The sequence below is a fragment of the Bombina bombina genome, chromosome 11, assembly GCF_027579735.1.
Source record: "Bombina bombina isolate aBomBom1 chromosome 11, aBomBom1.pri, whole genome shotgun sequence".
Taxonomy (NCBI): Eukaryota; Metazoa; Chordata; class Amphibia; order Anura; family Bombinatoridae; genus Bombina; species Bombina bombina.
The window spans coordinates 189727322-189748586 of NC_069509.1; positions in this window are offsets into that span (position 1 = coordinate 189727322).

The following is a 21265-nucleotide window of genomic DNA, read 5'->3' on the forward strand; positions in this document are numbered from 1 at the left end:
ACCGTGCCCATGATCAGAGTGTCATATGCCCTGCTAAAGACAAAAGATGTAGAAAATGTAACAGGGTGGGCCATTTTGAAGTGGTGTGTAAGACTGAATATATTAAGGAGATGCAGGTGGATAGCGACCAGGAGGGTTAAGAAGTGTCCTTTGTGGGGTCTGTTGTTGAACGGCCAGGTTCAGAAGATGATTGGAGGGTTACTCTTACTGTAATGGGAGCCAAAGTTGCCTTTAAGATTGATACAGGAGCAGACATCACTGTAATGTCCCTTACAGCATTCATAAAACTGCCTCAACAGCAACATCTGGCAAAAGTTACAACAAAAGTTCATAGTCCTGGTGGCTGCATTGATGTGCGGGAAAATTTCTTGCCAGCTGCGAATACAAGCAAAGGAAATTCACCATGTGGGTGCACGTGATTAGAGGTCAGTGTGTTAACAATTTATTGAGCAGAAAAGCAGCCTGTGGTTTGGGCCTAGTAGCCAGAGTGAATGAAATCTCAGAAGATATGTTTGGTGAATTGGGCCTACTGAATTGCAACCCAGTCCGCATATCACTTAAAGGTAACGCAGTCCCATAAAGCATTACCACTCCCCGTAGAATTCTGTTCCCGCTCATGCCTCAAGTGGAGAAGGAGCTTCTGCGTATGAAGAATATGGGGGTTATTGAAGAGGTTGTTGAAGCAACTGACTGGTGTGCCCCCATTGTGCCTGTTGCGAAGAAAAACGGGAAAGTACACATCTGCGTAGAGTTGAAAAGGCTGAATGAGGCGGTGAAGAAAGAGTGAGATATGTGCTGCTGACACTTGAAGTCATAGCTCCGAAATTGGCTGGGAGAAGTTCTTCTCTACATTGGATGCTTCTAGCGTCTTCTGGCAGATACCTCTAGATCCAAAGTGCCACAAAACTAACTACCTTCATCACACCGGTAGGTCGGTTTTGCTTCTGCAGACTCCCCTTCGGGATATCCTCTGCTCCTGAAATCTTTCAAAGAGAAATGAGTTCTCTCCTAAGAGACCACGTGGGCATGGCAGTCATCATGGACGACATCTTGGTGTATGGGTCTACATTGGAGGAACATGATCAGTGACTGAGCTGCATGCGGCAGACTATTAGAGAGTCCGGGCTGAAGTTAAATAAAGAGAAACACCATTTTAGGAAAGCTGAGTTATGTTACTTTGGGCATATCATCAATGGGGATGGCATCAAGCCAGACCCCAAGAAAATTTGTGCTATTGAACAGATGAAACATCCTTCTGATCTACATGAGCTGTGACAAATATTGGGCCTTGTAAATTATGTGGGCAGGTTCCTCCCAGATTTATCCACTATACTACACTCTATCACAGAGTTGCTAAAGAAAGATGTTGCCTGGGTCTGAGGACCTTCACAGGAAGAATCTTTTATGCAGGTCAAGTCCCTGCTGGGGTCTGCCCCAGTGTTGGGGTTCTACGACCCTTCCAAAAAGACTGTGATTAGTGCTGATGCTAGCCGTTATGGGTTAGGGGCCGCCCTCCTGCAGTTAAATGAAAACAAACTACAGCCCATCACCTACTGTTCCCGTACACTGATGGCTGCTCAGTCAAAATACGCCCAAATTGAGAAAGAGTGCCTGGTGGCAGTTTGGGCCCGTGAGCGCTTTCAGCGTTACCTAGTTGGTTTAGAGAAATTTAGTCTGGAGACTGACCATAAACCGCTAGTCCCTCTAATCAACTCCTATGATATTGACAAAACACCCCTAAGATGCCAGAGACTTCTAATGAGGCTGCTCAGGTTCAACGTTCCGGCAGTGCATGTGCCGGGGAAACAACTGGTTGTTGTAGATACACTATCCAGGCTCTCGCTGGCTGCTGCTGAAGAGTCTTCAACAGAAGCGGATGTGAAAGTGTATGTAGATTCAGTTCTGGCCTCCAAGTCCATCTCTTCAGGGAAGCTAGAACAAATAAAGAAAGAGACATATTTAGATACAGGCCTTAGAGAAGTTATAAAGTACATAAAAGAGGGTTGGCCCGAGATTCGGGCAGCCTGGATGTCTTTAAGTTCTTACCAGTCAGAGAGGTCTCAGCTCACGGAGCTGGATGGGTTGGTGCTGTTCCAGGACTGCATTGTTATTCCTGTTAGCATGCAGCAGGAGATGTTAAACAGAATTCATGATGGCCACTTAGGCATTACAAAGTGCAGAGAAAGGGCAGCTACGGCAGTATGGTGGCCTGGGATCAGTTCCAACATTGCAAGCCATGTGTCTAAATGTGCCTTTTGCCGGGAATGCCGGCCTACTCAGAGAAGGGAGCCCTTGATTTCTACTCTGCTGCCTGCAGGCCCGTGGCAGAAAATAGCTGCTGATTTGTGCGAACTGCACGGAAAAAAGTTCTTAGTCGTGATCGACTACTATTCCAGGTATTTAGAAATTGCATCTTTGAATGAAATCACAAGTCAAGCTGTTATCACTCGTCTCAAGAGCTTGTTCGCCCGGTGGGGCATACCAATGGAGCTGGCGAGTGATAACGGAATGCAGTTCGCTTCCACAGAGTTCAGTTCTTTCAGCAGAGAATATGATTTTGTACATTCCACATCAAGTCCACATTACCCGCAGGCCAACGGAATGGCTGAAAGGGCAGTTCAAACAACAAAGTTCATTTTGAAGCAATCTAAGCCGTACCTGGCCCTCTTGTCCTATAGGGCGACTCCCATTCAAGCCACAGGGTTTAGCCCGGCACAGCTCATGCTAGGACACCAGATTCGCACCACCTTACCCTCTGTGGGTGTCTTCCAGCCAACCAGCTCTATTCCTCGGGATGAAGTCCTTAGGAGGGATGAAGAGGCAAAAAGGGGCTATCGAATCTTCTATGACAGGACACATTCTGTGAGGCCCTTGCAGGAGCTGAATGCGGGGCAAAGTGTCAGAATTAAACTGGATGATGAGAAGAAATGGAAGACGCTTGCTATGGTAATTGGACGCTCTCCAGAACCAAGGTCTTATGTAGTCCTTACTGATGGAGGGACAGTTACACACCGTAATCGAAAACATCTTCAGCCTGTACCTGAGAGTTTGGAACTGGATGCCTCAGTACCACCGCCGGTGGGATCCCCTGTTTTAAAAGGGGTGCCTTCCCCTCAGCAAAATCACAGCGGGGATATGTCTTTGCCTCCAGCAGACTCTCAATCACCTTCTTCTGTATCATGAAAAGGGGGAAAATGTGATGAGAGTGGGAAGTCACATCACCAGATTGGGGGCGGGGCTTAGGTCAGTTTGTCTGTGTCGCAGTTACTTAGTGAGATCAATGCTACCAGATGTATGTTTCCATGCTCTGCAATAAAATAGAGTTGTACCATCTTTGCTGTTTCCTGCATGTGTCCTGCATCTCATGACACTATCATTACCTAAATTATTCCTATTTAAAATGAAATACTTACCTATAAAATAAACCCTAAGCTAGCTACAATAAAACTAATAGTTACATTGTATCTAGCTTAGGGTTTATTTTTATTTTACAGGCAAGTTTGTATTTATTTAACTAGGTAGAATAGTTACTAAATAGTTATTAACTATTTAATAACTACCTAGCTAAAATAAATACAAATTAACCAGTAAAATAAAACCTAACCTAATTTACAATAACACCTAACACTACACTACAATTAAATACATTCCCTACATTAAATACAATTAAATAAATTAAATAAAATGAGCTAAATTACCAAAAAACAAACACTAAATTACAGAAAATAAAAAACAAATAACAAGATCTTTAAACTAATTACACCTAATCTGATAGCCCTATCAAAATAAAAAAGCCCACCAAAATAAAAAAAACCCTAGCCTAAACTATACTACCAATAGCCCTTAAAAGGGCCTTTTGTAGGGCATTGCCCCAAAGAAATCAGCTCTTTAACCTGTAAAAAAAATACAAACAACCCTCCAACAGTAAAACCCTCCACCCACACAACCAACCCCCCAAATAAAATCCTAACTTAAAAAACCTAAGCTCCCCATTGCCCTGAAAAGGGCATTTGGATGGGCATTGCCCTTAAAAGGGCATTTAGCTCTATTGCAGTCCAAAGCCCTAACCTAAAAAATAAACCCACCCAATGCACCCTTAAAAAAATCCTAACACTGCTTCATCCAAGCAGCAAGATGTCCTCAACGAAGCCAGCAGAAGTGGTCCTCCAGATGGGCTGAAGTGGTCCTCCAGAAGGGCAAAAGTCTTCATCCAGACGGCATCTTCTATCTTCATCCTTCCGACGTGGAGCGGCTTCATCTTCAAGACATCCAGTGTGGAGCATCCTCTTCTTCCGATGGGCAATGACAAATGAAGGTTCCTTTAAATGACATCATCCAAGATGGCGTCCATTAGATTTAGATTGGCTGATAGAATTCTATCAGCCAATCGGAATTAAAGTTGAAAAAATTGTATTGGCTGATTGGATCAGCCAATAGGATTGAGCTCACATTCTATTGGCTGTTCCAATCAGCCAATAGAATGTGAGCTCAATCCTATTGGCTGATCTAATCAGCCAATAGGATTGAAGTTCAATCCTATTGGCTGATCCAATCAGCCAATAGGATTTTTTCAACCTTAATTCCGTTTGGCTGATAGAATTCTATCAGCCAATCGGAATCTAAGGGAAGCCATCTTGGATGACATAATTTAAAGGAACCCTCATTCGTCATTAGCCATTGGAAGAAGAGGATGCTCCGCGCCGGATGTCTTGAAGATGGAGCAGCTGCGCGTCAGAAGGATGAAGATAGAAAATGCCATCTGGATGAAGACTTCTGCCCTTCTGGAGGACCACTTCTGCCTGTCTGGAGGACCACTTCTGCCGGCTTCGTTGAGGACATCTTGCCGCTTAGATGAAGACTTTTCCCGGTAAGTGAATCTTCGGGGGTTTGTGTTAGGATTTTTTAAGGGTGTATTGGGTGGGTTTATTTTTTAGGTTAGGGCTTTGGGCTGCAATAGAGCTAAATGCCCTTTTAAGGGCAATGCCTATCCAAATGCCCTTTTCAGGGCAATAGGGAGCTTTAGTTTTTTTAGTTAGGCCTTTATTTGGGGGGTTGCTTATATGGGTGGTGGGTTTTACTGTTGGGGGGTTGTTTGTATTTTTTTTTACAGGTAAAAGAACTGATTTCTTTGGGACAATGCCCCGCAAAAGGCCCTTTTAAGGGCAATTGGTAGTTTAGTTTAGGCTAGGTTTTTTTTATTTTGGGTAGGCTTTTTTATTTTAATAGGGCTATTAGATTAGGTGTAATTAGTTTAAAGATCTTGTCATTTGTTTTTTATTTTCTGTAATTTAGTGTTTGTTTTTTTGGTAATTTAGCTAATTTTATTTAATTTATTTAATTGTATTTAATGTAGGGAATGTATTTAATTGTAGTGTAGTGTTAGGTGTTATTCTAACTTAGGTTAGGTTTCATTTTACAGGTCAATTTGTATTTATTTTAGCTAAGTAGTTATTAAATAGCTAGATATAATGTAACTATTAGTTATATTGTAGCTAGCTTAGGGCTTATTTTATAGGTAAGTATTTAGTTTTAAATAGGAATAATTTAGTTAATGATAGGAATTTGTATTTAGATTTATTTTAATTTTATTTTAGTTAGGGGGTGTTAGGGTTAGATTTAGTTGTTAATAAATATAATATAGTGGTGGCTACGTTGGGGACGGCAGATTAAGGGTTAATAAATGTAGGTAGGTGGCGTTGATGCTAGGGACGGCAGATTAGTGGTTAATAATATTTAACTAGTGTTTGGGATGTGGGAGTACGGTGGTTTAGGGGTTAATATGTTTATTATAGTGGCGGCAACGTTGGGACGGCAGATTAGGGGTTAATAACATTATGTAGGTGTCGGCAATGTTGTGGGCAGCAGATTAGGGGATAATAAATATAATGTAGGTGTCGGCTATGTTGGGGCAGCAGATTAGGGGTTAATAAGTATAATATAGGTGGCGGCAGCAGATTAGGGGTTAATAAGTGTAAGATTAGGGGTGTTTAGACTCGGGGTTGATGCTAGGGTGTTAGGTGTAAACATAAAATGTGTTTCCCCATATGAATCAATGGGGATGCGTTACTGAGTTTTATGCTGCTTTTTTGCAGGTGTTAGATTTTTTCTCAGCCGGCTCTCCCCGTTGATTCCTATGGGGAAATTGTGCATGAGCACGCATAACCAGCTCACTGCTCACTTAAGCAACACTGGTATTGGAGTGCAGTGTGAAGCGCAATTTTGCTCTACGCTCTCTTCTTTCCTGTTAACGCCGGGTTGATAAAAACCTGTAATACCAGCGCTGTAGGTAAGTGATCGGTGACAATAAACTGCAAGTTAGCAACGCACCCCTGTTACCGCACAACTCGTAATCTAGGCGAAAATGTTTTGGACAGTGAAAAAAAAAAGTTGCAGTGGGCTCTAATTTTTTATTTATGCATGCTTGTCCGGTACTTTAACAATGAAAAAGCCATGAGTGAGCAGAGCTTGGCATGTTATGGGTGCACCTAGGAACATGACTAGGTGGGAAGGGACAGTAGTAGCGTAAGTACATTTTTACCCTTCCCCTCAGACAACTGAGCACAATGGGGATGCAGATGCAGTATTTATACATAACATATTGGGGTGAAGTATTTTCAGCTTGATTTGCTGAACATTCACTAAATAGATCAGAAGGTTTAAAGCTCTATAACCATAATATTGCATTTTAATTTGATTTAATTTAAACAATTGTGAAGGTTGGAAAAATAATTTTGTCTTACCACACTGTTAGAAGTTATTTGTATCTATAATAGAAAACTTGATTTTGTTTTATTGAGTCAGAGGTGTTAAAAAAATGTGAGAATTAGCATGCTTACGTAAATATTTTTTAGAGAGATCTATTGCATAGACAGCTCATTTGTGAACATATTTCACCTGTGTCTAATTATACAGTTATCTATTTACCATGTTTTTATGTTTTTATGAAATGGAAAACTGCTTTACAAAGTTACAAAACATTAGGACTCATAAAATTATATTATTTTTTCTCATTTTGCTTCCAGGAAGCTTATTGGTAAAGTATTACCAAGATGACATATTGCATTTCCATTAAGTAAACATGACAACTATGGATTTGAGTGAAATTTGCATTTGTATAAATACCTAAACTCTGCTATTTGTTTAGATTGTATTTTTGGTGTTGGCATGTGTGTGTGTTTGTGCTTGTGTTTGAATAAATGTATATATTTTTTTTGTGTGTGTATGTGTATATTTAAAAAAAAAAAATCTGTAAACAAATGAGAATGAATGAAGGTTTTGAATGAATTTGAATACATGAAACCTAGGGGCACAGCTGATGAAAATCTTGCCCTTTATAAAATAAATGTAACACAAACATTCCTGGTCGCTTGCAACAATGTGGACTTTGCCCTGCAACCTTAACACATGTGCCTGATACATTGCTAATGCAGCCGCACCGGTACTAGGTTATGTGTGTTATGTGAATGCGCATCACTGGGCGCGCTATAACATCTGTGGTTTTTCTACATTTGAAAAACATAATCTTGGTTCTTAAATTTCCATAATGATGACTTTGTACTCTTAATTAAACTCATTTCCATAAGCATTTCCTTCCTCATTTTAACTGAATATTTGCATAATCTGCTTGCTTAAAATATAGGCCATCTGAAATATTGAAAAATGTAACTGATAAACAACTAAATAAAACAAAATATTTATTTTTAATCACATGAACTAAAAAAAAAGTCACAGCAGAGCTGGAAATAAAGGAATTAGACTAAAATCATTGCTAATTAAAAATGTAATTTGTGTCATATTAGAGAGAACATCGGGTTAAATTGGTAAGGTTTAATTCACCCAGGTCTTATCTCTTGTTGGAATGAAGCAGTTGATTAATCCTTAATATTCTTCAGGGATGCAGAGAAAACCAGCAATTAAATTAACAACTACAAAGTTTATGCTCAGAGATTCAAAAATGAAAGACAGAAACACTTTAATTTTTCACAAATTGTTACCTTAATTATATTGTTTTTGCCAGTGTCTCTTCTTCCTCATTACTAAAACACGCCCTGTAGTATTCACAGATTCCTTTAATTTGCTGGAGCTCGGCAGCTATGTAAGAAATGTCATCTCACCGGCAAAAGTCATAAATCTTACTTTGTGAATGCTCATTGGAAATAAATTGTTCTGTTATACATAGTCCCTGGGTTCACACATTGCAAAGTGCTGACAAATTTCTATTTCCCTATGAACGACTAAGAACGTCAATCAATTTTCAGAGCAACACCATTTTATTCTTCTATCTCTAATTCTTTAACCCTAGAATTAGTTTATATCTTATTCTATTTTTGCAGTTAAATAATATAAAGCACATTGGTCAGTTTAATGGCACGATACAGAAGGGAAGATCATTAAGCAGTTGTATTGAGCAGGTTCATTAAAAACTCCTTAGAACACAGTAGGTAGGAATTTTCTATGTTTCCTGTTATATTGACCACCTGCTTTTTTGAAGTCTTTAAGTCTCAGATATGTTGTTGGTTATAGGCACATGATAAAATGTTTAAGCATTTAACTGTTGCATTAAAGGGACATGAAACCCTTTTTTTTTTCTTTCATGATTTACAAAGAGAATACTATTTTAAACAACTTTCCAATTTACTTCTATGATCTAATTGGATTCATTCTATAGATATCCTTTGTTGAAAAGCATATCCAAATAAGCTCAGTAGCTGCTGATTGGTGTTTGCACATAGATGCCTCATGTGACTGACTAACCCATGTGCATTGCTATTTCTTCAACAAAAAATATAACTAAAGAATGAAGCAAATTAGATCATAGAAGTAAATTGGAATGTTGTTTAAAATTATTTTTTCTATCTGAATCATGAAAGAAGAATTTGAGGTTTCATGTTCCTTTTATTATCTAACAGTAGCACTCGTATTACAAGTTAAAAGTTAAAAGTTAATGCATGAGCGCAATCGTGATTTACGCTAAAATGATTACTGTGACCTGAGAGCTCTGGTTCAATGTTACACTTCACAAAAAATTGCCGCAAAACATCAAAAATACAATTAAAAGTAATAACAGTATCTAATAAAAATAATTAAAAAATAAAATTCCACAAAAAAGCTACAAGTGCTCAAAGATATGTCTCAGGTGTTAGAAAAAAAATGTCAGGCAAAGGGTTTTATCATAGAGATAGATACATGTCTATGTGTATGAGTATATATATATATATATATATATATATATATATATATATATATATATATATATATATATATATATTGATGAACATCTTGATTAAATTTAGAACCAAAAAAAAAGACCAATGCACAGAACGAATTAAAGACATAAGAGCTAAGCTTAATATGTTCAAAGGGGATGTTTACTATTTGAATTTGACAAAGAAAATAAAAGAAAGAAAGAGAGATTTGAAAATGAAGTAGAAAATAAGAAAAAGAAGAAATTTCTAAGGGACCAAAACTGATATGGAAATGGAAGATGAGGATATATGGAAAGACTTAGGAGAAGGTCCAAGTCTAACAGAACAGTGCACCAATTGGTCAATCTTCCATTCTCCAGATTTTTCTGTAAACCATACATTTAGAGATTTTCAAAAAGTCACTAGAAATAGGATAGAATCACTAAGGGGAGACCCTTTAAATAGAAAATTTTATCTCAAACAGGAGGGCAAATGGCAGGCACTGCAAAAACCAAGTCGGCGCCACTCAAAAAGGTAAAAAATAGAAAAACTTTAATTGAAAAATATATAAAATACAATACACATATGAAAGGCTGAACACAGATACAGGGGGGGACAAGACAAACAAGCCTGACGCGTTTCGCGCCCTCTAGTGGCGCTTATTCATAGGCTGCAGCACCAAGTGACTAGTGCCTTTTTAAAGGGAAATTAAGCCATTAACCCTTTGTGTGAGAAAAACAATTAAAAACAAAAACATGTTAAAAACATTAGCGAATTTTCATTGGGATAACGTACTAAGAAAAAAGAGAAAAATATATATACAGGTTTAGACATACTATAATAATAATGAGACAGAATTCAAGAATTACCTAGACATTGTAATAAATTGATTAGTTACCTAATAATTATAACTAATGGCATCCATATAATTCAAAAAAATTAATGTAGAAAATGAATATACTAATTTGATATGTATGCAGAGGGGATTTCAATATGTTAGAACTTAGTCATTACTAGGAGTTAAATACATTAATTAAATTAAATTAATTAAAGGGGTATCAGACTGTACTTAAAGATGAATAAATAAGTTAATAAAATTAATTGAAGGGGTAACAGTCTGTGACCGATGTTTTCAATTCATAATGGGCAGATAAAATAAACCAAATAAGATGTAGAAGCTTATGTACAATACACCTAATCAGTTATCTATAAGATAGTTGATATTGCATGCTTTATTCATTCCATGGGGATGGCGTGTATTAAGCTTAATGATCCAAAATATTTCTTTCTTATCTAATCATCCAGATTGACAACTTTTTTATTATTATTGATTATTAGCAACAAATCATCTATGTAGCGAACCTCAAGTGTAGATAACAGGCAATATGTTATAGATTTTTATGCAAACTGTAAAATTAGATTTGCTATCTACCTTTTGACCTGCAATATTTGTAAAAGCCAATATGTAGGTAAAACCTCTCGTGGGGTCAAAACTAGGTATGGGGAACATGTAAGAGACGTTAAATACTACTCTAAGGACTCAGCAGTTGCGAGTCACTTCAATGGATTACATTTCACACAATAAGGCAGATATCTCAGTCCAAATTATTGATATTGCTAAAGTTCCTACTAGAGGGGGTAATAGGCAAAAAATATTAGATAAGAAAGAAATATTTTGGATCATTAAGCTTAATACACGCCATCCCCATGGAATGAATAAAGCATGCAATATCAACTATCTTATAGATAACTGATTAGGTGTATTGTACATAAGCTTCTACATCTTATTTGGTTTATTTTATCTGCCCATTATGAATTGAAAACATCGGTCACAGACTGTTACCCCTTCAATTAATTTTATTAACTTATTTATTCATCTTTAAGTACAGTCTGATACCCCTTTAATTAATTTAATTTAATTAATGTATTTAACTCCTAGTAATGACTAAGTTCTAACATATTGAAATCCCCTCTGCATACATATCAAATTAGTATATTAATTTTCTACATTATTTTTTTTGAATTATATGGATGCCATTAGTAATAATTATTAGGTAACTAATCAATTTATTACAATGTCTAGGTAATTCTTGAATTCTGTCTCATTATTATTATAGTATGTCTAAACCTGTATATATATTTTTCTCTTTTTTCTTAGTAAGTTATCCCAATGAAAATTCGCTAATGTTTTTAACATGTTTTTGTTTTTAATTGCTTTTCTCACACAAAGGGTTAATGGCTTAATTTCCCTTTAAAAAGGCACTAGTCACTTGGTGCTGCAGCCTATGAATAAGCGCCACTAGAGGGTGCGAAACGCGTCAGGCTTGTTTGTCTTGTCCCCCCCTGTATCTGTGTTCAGCCTTTCATATGTGTATTGTATTTTATATATTTTTCAATTAAAGTTTTTCTATTTTTTACCTTTTTGAGTGGCGCCGACTTGGTTTTTGCAGTGCCTGCCATTTGCCCTCCTGTTTTTGGTTCATTATCAGCGATTTGAGTTAATCGCTGGCTACGGCACTCTGTCAGCTTCTTTCATTGGAGGACTTTACTCTCAGTTGCCGGTTCCGGTTCCGGACGCCACTACGCCACGCTTACCCTCTGTGAACGCCAGAAAATTTTATCTCACCCACCACAAAATAAGAATACTAGTAATGCAGCAAAACATCACAATTATAATAATGCATGGTTTAAGTCCAGTAATACAGGAAGGGAGTTTGAAATAAAGTCTCTGTGTAACTGTAAAACTGAATATGTAGTGTACATGTAACAATGCAGTTGTAATTTGCAGTATATTGGTAGGACCATTAGACCTTACAAGAAGAGGCTATTTGAGCATCTAACCAATATAACTGCAGGTGAGAAATCACATAATTTGTCCCTCCATTATAAAAATGTTCATAAAAAAGACCCACAATGTCTCAGGGGCACTATTATTGAACATGTGAAACCTCACAAACGAGGGGGCAATAGAACAAGTGCACTAAGAAAAAAAAAATAAACTTTCTGGATCCACACTATGAATACCTTAATGCCAAATGGACATAGACCTAGCTGCATTTTTGGAAAAGTAATGAATAAAATATGGCTCCCCTGTAGTTTTAATTTCCAATTTCTAATTGTAAACACATATTAAGATATCACATTCATCTGTAAATATATGACAACGTTTTTTAAATACGTATATATAAATTTTATTGATTGACGTGTGGATTTATGTAAACTGTTGAAATGATGCAGCTTATCCTTTATAATCTTATTTCTGTAGAAATTTATTATGTTAGATATATTTAATTATTTTTAAAATATTTTAAGTGTTTTATTATCATTCATTTAGTACTAGCTTTTTTTATTGGTCCCCCATTTTTAAGCAGTATCACTTGAAATGTGCCTTAGAATACATGTTTTAAACGATATAAATGTATTTGTATATGCATAACATAATCATAAGAAAGAATTCCCCCATTCTGGTTTGTTAACCGGTGATTTAGCTGCATATAGCAACAGCGTGTCACATGTTCCAAAGTTAACCAACCTGTGTGATGCATTGACGTAGGAAGAAGTGTGGTTATTTTAACCAATGGCAGCATCACTAATAGAAACCCATTCGGACCGTGATATGCTTTTTAAAATGAGAACAGCCGTTCATTCTAGTACAAGTCTCTGAAGAAGAAGGAAGTATTGATAACAATCCTTTGAAACGCGTTAGACTGACTGACTAAACTTTATCACCGGATGATCCGGATTTCTGTTCCTGCTACTTTGGACTATCGGGGCTTACCTTGGGATACTGGTATATTGCAAATTCAGAACGAACATTCAGCCTTGTAAGCAACCACCTAAAGTCTTCAAGTCATCAATACCTCATATTAGCTTGAGGTTAGTTCATGTAAACAGGCATTTTAAAAGTGTTTTAATTGTAAATAAAGTGTGTAGTTTTTTTAAACGGTATCACACTATTTGCGGCTTTTGTTCTCTTTATATATATTCCTTTGGAGATCTATCATACTCTGAAAAGAAAAGATCCCATACCTGAGAGGCAGAAGGAACACTGACTCCTAAAAAGCACCTGAAAGTTTACCATATACTAAGAGGGGAATCGATTATATCTGTGGAGACACTAAAGACACCAATCTACACCATAGAAGTACTTCTCTGCAGTGCAAACACCTTACCTCATAGGATTGAGGTCTTATCCTGTAAGTGAGAAGTCCAGCCATTTACACAGCAGTGCAACCATACACTACCTTGTTGAATTATATATAGGCAATATTGTGCAATACACTTTTTATATACACTGTTTACATTAACTGTTTGGTTAATATTTATTAATGTGTTTAGACTCACTATGTGCTTAGACTTATAAGCGCTTAGTTTTTACCGTTTTTAATTTTTCACTCCTCAATTCATTATTATTACTACTATTATCATTGTATGGCTTATTTATATAATCTGTTCATATAGTTTAAGTAACAGAAACAGCGCTATTTCCCCCCTTTTTGTTCTCTTCCTCCTTCATTTCACATTGGAGAGTGTATACTGAAGTCCCCTGCTCCAGTGCACACTTTTCTTAAAGGGATAACAGCTGAGGTTTCTGGATTCTTTTTTTGCGCCCTGTCTCTCCGCTTTTTTTTGTTTAATATATATATAGGCTGATGAATGGGACATCGTCTCCGAAAACATTACATTAAAGAGTGAATTTCTTTGCTTAAAAGACCTGAGAGTGCAATCTTTACTTGAACTGTAGTACTGTATCATTGCACCCAGGCAGATGTCCATAGGAGGGTCGGACTGAAGACAGGTTTGAGATATATATATATATATATATATATATATATATATATATATCAGTGGCATCACTAGGGGGGGGGCGGGCCGCACCCGGGTGACACCCTCCAGGGGGTGATACCAAATTTTTTTTTTTAAATTTTATTGAAATTCAAAGAAATACAATGTTGAGATGCATAGATTATTTTATTAGAGGCTGGCATTTGTGAACATTAGTGGGACTGGGGAAGTTGTAGACACACATTTTTTTTGCCCCTTGAGCCAGTGCTGCAATTTCAACAAATAGTTTTCCCGGCTGCTTTTGCTTGTTTGTACTTTGCTCCTCCCCTGCCCAATTTCACTATGAATGTTGTGGGTGTGCCGTGGGGCTTGCAAAGTTGCGCTGCTAGCCTAAACCTGCCTGCCTATCTGTGCTCACTGCTCAGTGACATGCGGCCCAGGGCTGTGCACTGACAGACTTGGAACAGAGTCAGAGAGCAGAATTTTCATAGTTTGTGCGCCTAAACCTTTTCTTCAGTGATTTATTTTAGAGTGCTCTGTTTATCTTTCATTTGATGTTCTGCTGAGCCAGGGAGCAGCTCTAGGCATGAGCTTCATAATTAATGCAGTGCAGTTTACATATTTAGTATGTGTGTGTCTGAGTTTTTGTGTGTCTCAGTGTTTTTGTGTGTGTTTTTTGTGTGTGTGTCTGAGTGTGTTTCTGAGTGTTTGTGTGTGCATCTGAGTATGTTTTTAAGTGTGTCTGAGTGTTTGTATGTGTGTTTGTCTGTGTTTTTGTGTGTGTCTGCTTTCTGGGGGGGGTGACACCATGACTTACCGCACCGGGTGACACCAACCCTAGTGATGCCACTGATATATATATATATATATATATATATATATGTGTGCATAAGTAGATGAAAACATCTAAAAACATACTTATGCAAAATTCATATTAAATAAAGTGTTGTACTGTATATTATTATTGTCTTAATTGAAGGGACGGCATTTTGGATGACATCACTTAAAGGAACCTTCATTCTTCAGTCGCTGTTGGATGGAAGAGGATGCTCCGCGTTGGATGTCTTCAAGATGGTCCCGCTCCCATCCGGATGGAAGAAGATAGAAGATGCCGCCTGGTTGAAGATTTCTGCCGGTCTGGATGTCCTCTTTTGGCCGGATCAGATGAAGACTTCTGCCCCTCTGGAGGTCCACTTGTGATTGGCTGGGTGAAGACGTCTCAAGGTAGGGTGATCTTCAAGGGGGTAGTGTTAGGTTTTATTAAAGGGGGATTGGGTGGGTTTTAGAGTAGGGTTGGGTGTGTGGGTGGTGGGTTTTAATGTTGGGGGTTATTGTATTTTTTTTTTACAGGTAAAAGAGCTGATTACTTTGGGGCAATGCCCCGCAAAAGGCCCTTTTGAGGGCTATTTGTAAGTTAGTATAGGGTAGGGAATTTTATTATTTTGGGGGGCATATTTATTTTATTAAGGGGATTAGAGTAGGTGCAATTAGCTTAAAAAAATTGTAATTATTTTTTTATTTTCTGTAATTTAGTGTTTGTTTGTTTTGTACTTTATTTTAGTTATTTTAATTGTAGCTAATTGCAGTTAGTTTATGTAATTCATTTAACGATAGTGTAGTGTTAGGTGTAATTGTAATTTAGGTTATGATTTATTTTACTGGTAAATTTGGACTTATTTTAACTAGGTAGCTATTAAATAGTTAATAACTATTTAATAACTATTCTATCTAGTTAAAATAAATACAAAGTTGCCTGTAAAATAAATATAAATCCTAAAATGGCTACAATGTAACTATTAGTTATATTGTAGCTAGCTTAGGGGTTTTTTTTATCGGTAAGTATTTCGTTTTAAATAGGATTCATTTATTTAATTGTACTAATTTTATTTAGTTTTTATTTAAATTATATTTAAGTTGGGGGGGTTAGACTTAGGGTTAGACTTAGGGGTTAATAACTTTAATATAGTAGCGGCGACGTTGGGGGCGGCAGATTAGGGGTTAATAAATGTAGATAGGTGTCAGCAATGTTAGGGACAGTGAATTAGGGGTTAATAAAAATTAACTAGTGTTTGCAAGGCGGGAGTGCGGCGGTTTAGTGGTTAATATATTTATTACAGTGGCGGTGATGTCCGGTCAGCACATTAGGGGTTAAAAATGTTATTTAAGTGTTTGTGATGTGGGGGGGGGGCTCGGTTTAGGGGTTAATAGGTAGTTTATGGGTGTTAGTGTACTTTGTAGCACTTTAGTTAAGAGTTTTATGTTACGGCGTTAGCCCATGAAACACTTAACTACTGACTTTTAAATGCGGTAGGAGTCTGGACAGAAGAGGGTCTACCGCTCACTTTTTCCAGCAATCTTAATACTGGCATTAGGAAAATCCCATTAAAAAGATAGGATACGCAACTGACGTAAGGGGATTTGCGGTATGCGAAAATAGAGGGAAAAAAGTGAGCGGTACACCTGTACCTGTCAGACTCGTAATACCAGCGGGCATTAAAAAGCAGCGTTGGGACCCCTCAACGCTGCTTTTTAAGGCTAACGCAAGATTCATAATCTAGGCGTAAGTATTTAGTTGAAATTCTGTGCTTTTTAAAGTCTTTTTATATCTAAAGTGTCTATAAGGTAGTCAGTCTAAAAAGGCTCCTCAACGCATTATTTGCCATATATAGCTGCATTAAATTATTTCTAAACAAAATGTGCCCCCTCTGGCAACAAAGGTGTTAAAAACAATGCTGATACTAAAGGATATTTATTTCTCCTCACTGATACAGGTTTATTTTAGAAATGATTTTCTGTAAGCCAAACATCATCTAAAAGTTACAATTCAATTTAAATTAGAAAAACTTTATCAATTTTAAAAACACTGATTTCTATTTAAACAGTAATTACTGGAGAACTTACATTGTGCAAGTCCCTAAACTGTCCAAAATATCTCTACTGAAATCAACTTATTTAAAGAAACAATGATAGACAAATGCAGTTATTGATTGTGAGTATAATATATACTATGATCTTTATAACTTTAAATGTTTAAATGATTGTATCTGCATGTAAAGCATAGCCCATGATATCACTGTATTTAGTTTACATATGTGTGTGCAGAACAAACTGTAGCATCTAGTAGTGTGTTTGTATCTGCATGTAAAACATAGCCCATGAAATCACTGTATTTAGTTTACATATGTGTGTGCAGAACAAACTGTAGCATCTAGTAGTGTGTTTGTATCTACATGTAAAGCATAGCCCATGATATCACTGTATTTAGTTTACATCTGTGTGTGCAGAACAAACTGTAGAATCTAGTAGTGTGTTTGTATCTGCAAGTAAAGCATAGCCCATTGTATCACTGTATTTAGTTTACATATGTGTGTGCAAAACAAACTGTAGCATCTAGTACTGTGTTTGTATCTGCATGTAAAGCATAGCCCATGATATCATTGTATTTAGTTTACATATGTGTGTGCAAAACAAACTGTAGCATCTAGTACTGTGTTTGTATCTGCATGTAAAGCATAGCCCATGATATCATTGTATTTAGTTTACATATGTGTGTGCAGAACAAACTGTAGCATCTAGTACTGTGTTTGTATCTGCATGTAAAGCATAGCCCATGATATCACTGTATTTAGTTTACATATGTGTGTGCAGAACAAACTGTAGCATCTAGTAGTGTGTTTGTATCTGCATGTAAAGCATAGCCCATGATATCATTGTATTTAGTTTACATATGTGTGTGCAGAACAAACTGTAGCATCTAGTACTGTGTTTGTATCTGCATGTAAAGCATAGCCCATGATATCACTGTATTTAGTTTACATATGTGTGTGCAGAACAAACTGTAGCATCTAGTAGTGTGTTTGTATCTGCATGTAAAGCATAGCCCATGATATCACTGTATTTAGTTTACATGTGTGTGCAGAACAAACTGTAGCATCTAGTAGTGCGTTTGTATCTGCATGTAAACCATAGCCCATGATATCACTGTATTTAGTTTACATATGTGTGTGCAGAACAAACTGTAGCATCTAGTAGTGTGTTTGTATCTGCATGTAAAGCATAGCCCATGATATCATTGTATTTAGTTTACATATGTGTGTGCAGAACAGACGGTAGCATCTAGTACTGTGTTTGTATCTGCATGTAAAGCATAGCCCATGGTATCACTGTATTTAGTTTACATATGTGTGTGCAGAACAAACTGTAGCATCTAGTACTGTGTTTGTATCTGCATGTAAAGCATAGCCCATGATATCACTGTATTTAGTTTACATATGTGTGTGCAGAACAAACTGTAGCATCTAGTACTGTGTTTGTATCTGCATGTAAAGCATAGCCCATGATATCATTGTATTTAGTTTACATATGTGTGTGCAGAACACACTGTAGCATCTAGTAGTGTGTTTGTATCTGCATGTAAAGTATAGCCCATGATATCACTGTATTTAGTTTACATATGTGTGTGCAGAACAAACTGTAGCATCTAGTACTGTGTTTGTATCTGCATGTAAAGCATAGCCCATGATATCATTGTATTTAGTTTACATATGTGTGTGCAGAACAAACTGTAGCATCTAGTAGTGTGTTTGTGTCTGCATGTAAAGCATAGCCCATGATATCCCTGTATTTAGTTTACATATGTGTGTGCAGAACAAACTGTAGCATCTAGTAGTGTGTTTGTATCTGCATGTAAAGCATAGCCCATGATATCATTGTATTTAGTTTACATATGTGTGTGCAGAACAAACTGTAGCATCTAGTAGTGTGTTTGTATCTGCATGTAAAGCATAGCCCATGATATCCCTGTATTTAGTTTACATATGTGTGTGCAGAACAAACTGTAGCATCTAGTAGTGTGTTTGTATCTGCATGTAAAGCATAGCCCATGATATCCCTGTATTTAGTTTACATATGTGTGTGCAGAACAAACTGTAGCATCTAGTAGTGTGTTTGTATCTGCATGTAAAGTATAGCCCATGATATCCGTGTATTTAGTTTACATATGTGTGTGCAGAACAAACTGTAGCATCTAGTAGTGTGTTTGTATCTGCATGTAAAGCATAGCCCATGATATCACTGTATTTAGTTTACATGTGTGTGCAGAACAAACTGTAGCATCTAGTAGTGTGTTTGTATCTGCATGTAAAGCATAGCCCATGATATCCCTGTATTTAGTTTACATATGTGTGTGCAGAACAAACTGTAGCATCTAGTAGTGTGTTTGTATCTGCATGTAAAGCATAGCCCATGATATCTCTGTATTTAGTTTACATATGTGTGTGCAGAACAAACTGTAGCATCTGGTACTGTGTTTGTATCTGCATGTAAAGCATAGCCCATGATATCACTGTATTTAGTTTACATATGTGTGTGCAGAACAAACTGTAGCATCTAGTAGTGTGTTTGTATCTGCATGTAAAGCATAGCCCATGATATCACTGTATTTAGTTTACATATGTGTGTGCAGAACAAAGTGTAGCATCTAGTAGTGTGTTTGTATCTGCATGTAAAGCATAGCCCATGATATCATTGTATTTAGTTTACATATGTGTGTGCAGAACAAACTGTAGCATCTAGTAGTGTGTTTGTATCTGCAGGTAAAGCATAGCCCATGATATCACTGTATTTAGTTTACATATGTGTGTGCAGAACAAACTGTAGCATCTAGTAGTGTGTTTGTATCTGCATGTAAAGCATAGCCCATGATATCACTGTATTTAGTTTACATATGTGTGTGCAGAACAAAGTGTAGCATCTAGTAGTGTGTTTGTATCTGCATGTAAAGCATAGCCCATTGTATCACTGTATTTAGTTTACATATGTGTGTGCAGAACAAACTGTAGCATCTAGTAGTGTGTTTGTATCTGCATGTAAAGCATAGCCCATGATATCTGTGTATTTAGTTTACATATGTGTGTGCAAAACAAACTGTAGCATCTAGTAGTGTGGTTGTATCTGCATGTAAAGCATAGCCCATGATATCACTGTATTTAGTTTACATATGTGTGCGCAGAACAAACTGTAGCATCTAGTAGTGGGTTTGTATCTGCATGTAAAGCATAGCCCATGATATCACTGTATTTAGTTTACATGTGTGTGCAGAACAAACTGTAGCATCTAGTAGTGTGTTTGTATCTGTATGTAAAGTATAGCCCATGATATCACTGTATTTAGTTTACATATGTGTGTGCAGAACAAACTGTAGCATCTAGTAGTGTGTTTGTATCTGCAGGTAAAGCATAGCCCATGATATCACTGTATTTAGTTTACATATGTGTGTGCAGAACACACTGTAGCATCTAGTAGTGTGATTGTATCTGCATGTAAAGCATAGCCCATGATATCACTGTATTTAGTTTACATATGTGTGTGCAGAACAAACTGTAGCATCTAGTAGTGTGTTTGTATCTGCATGTAAAGCATAGCCCATGATATTGTTGTATTTAGTTTACATATGTGTGTGCAGAACAAACTGTAGCATCTAGTAGTGTGTTTGTATCTGCATGTAAAGCATAGCCCATGATATCACTGTAATTAGTTTACATATGTGTGTGCAGAACAAACTGTAGCATCTAGTAGTGTGTTTGTATCTGCATGTAAAGCATAGCCCATGATATCATTGTATTTAGTTTACATATGTGTGTGCAAAACAAACTGTAGCATCTAGTAGTGTGGTTGTATCTGCATGTAAAGCATAGCCCATGATATCACTGTATTTAGTTTACATATGTGTGTGCAAAACAAACTGTAGCATCTAGTAGTGTGTTTGTATCTGCATGTAAAGCATAGCCCATGATATCACTGTATTTAGTTTACATATGTGTGTGCAGAACAAACTGTAGCATCTAGTAGTGTGTTTGTATCTGCATGTAAAGCATAGCCCATGATATCACTGTATTTAGTTTACATATGTGTGTGCAGAACAAACTGTAGCATCTAGTAGTGTGTTTGTATCTGCATGTAAAGCATAGCCCATGATATCACTGTATTTAGTTTACATATGTGTGTGCAGAACAAACTGTAGCATCTAGTAGTGTGTTTGTATCTGCATGTAAAGCATAGCCCATGATATCAGTGTATTTAGTTTACATATGTGTGTGCAGAACAAACTGTAGCATCTAGTAGTGTGTTTGTATCTGCATGTAAAGCATAGCCCATGATATCACTGTATTTAGTTTACATATGTGTGTGCAGAACAAACTGTAGCATCTAGTAGTGTGTTTGTATCTGCATGTAAAGCATAGCCCATGATATCCCTGTATTTAGTTTACATATGTGTGTGCAGAACAAACTGTAGC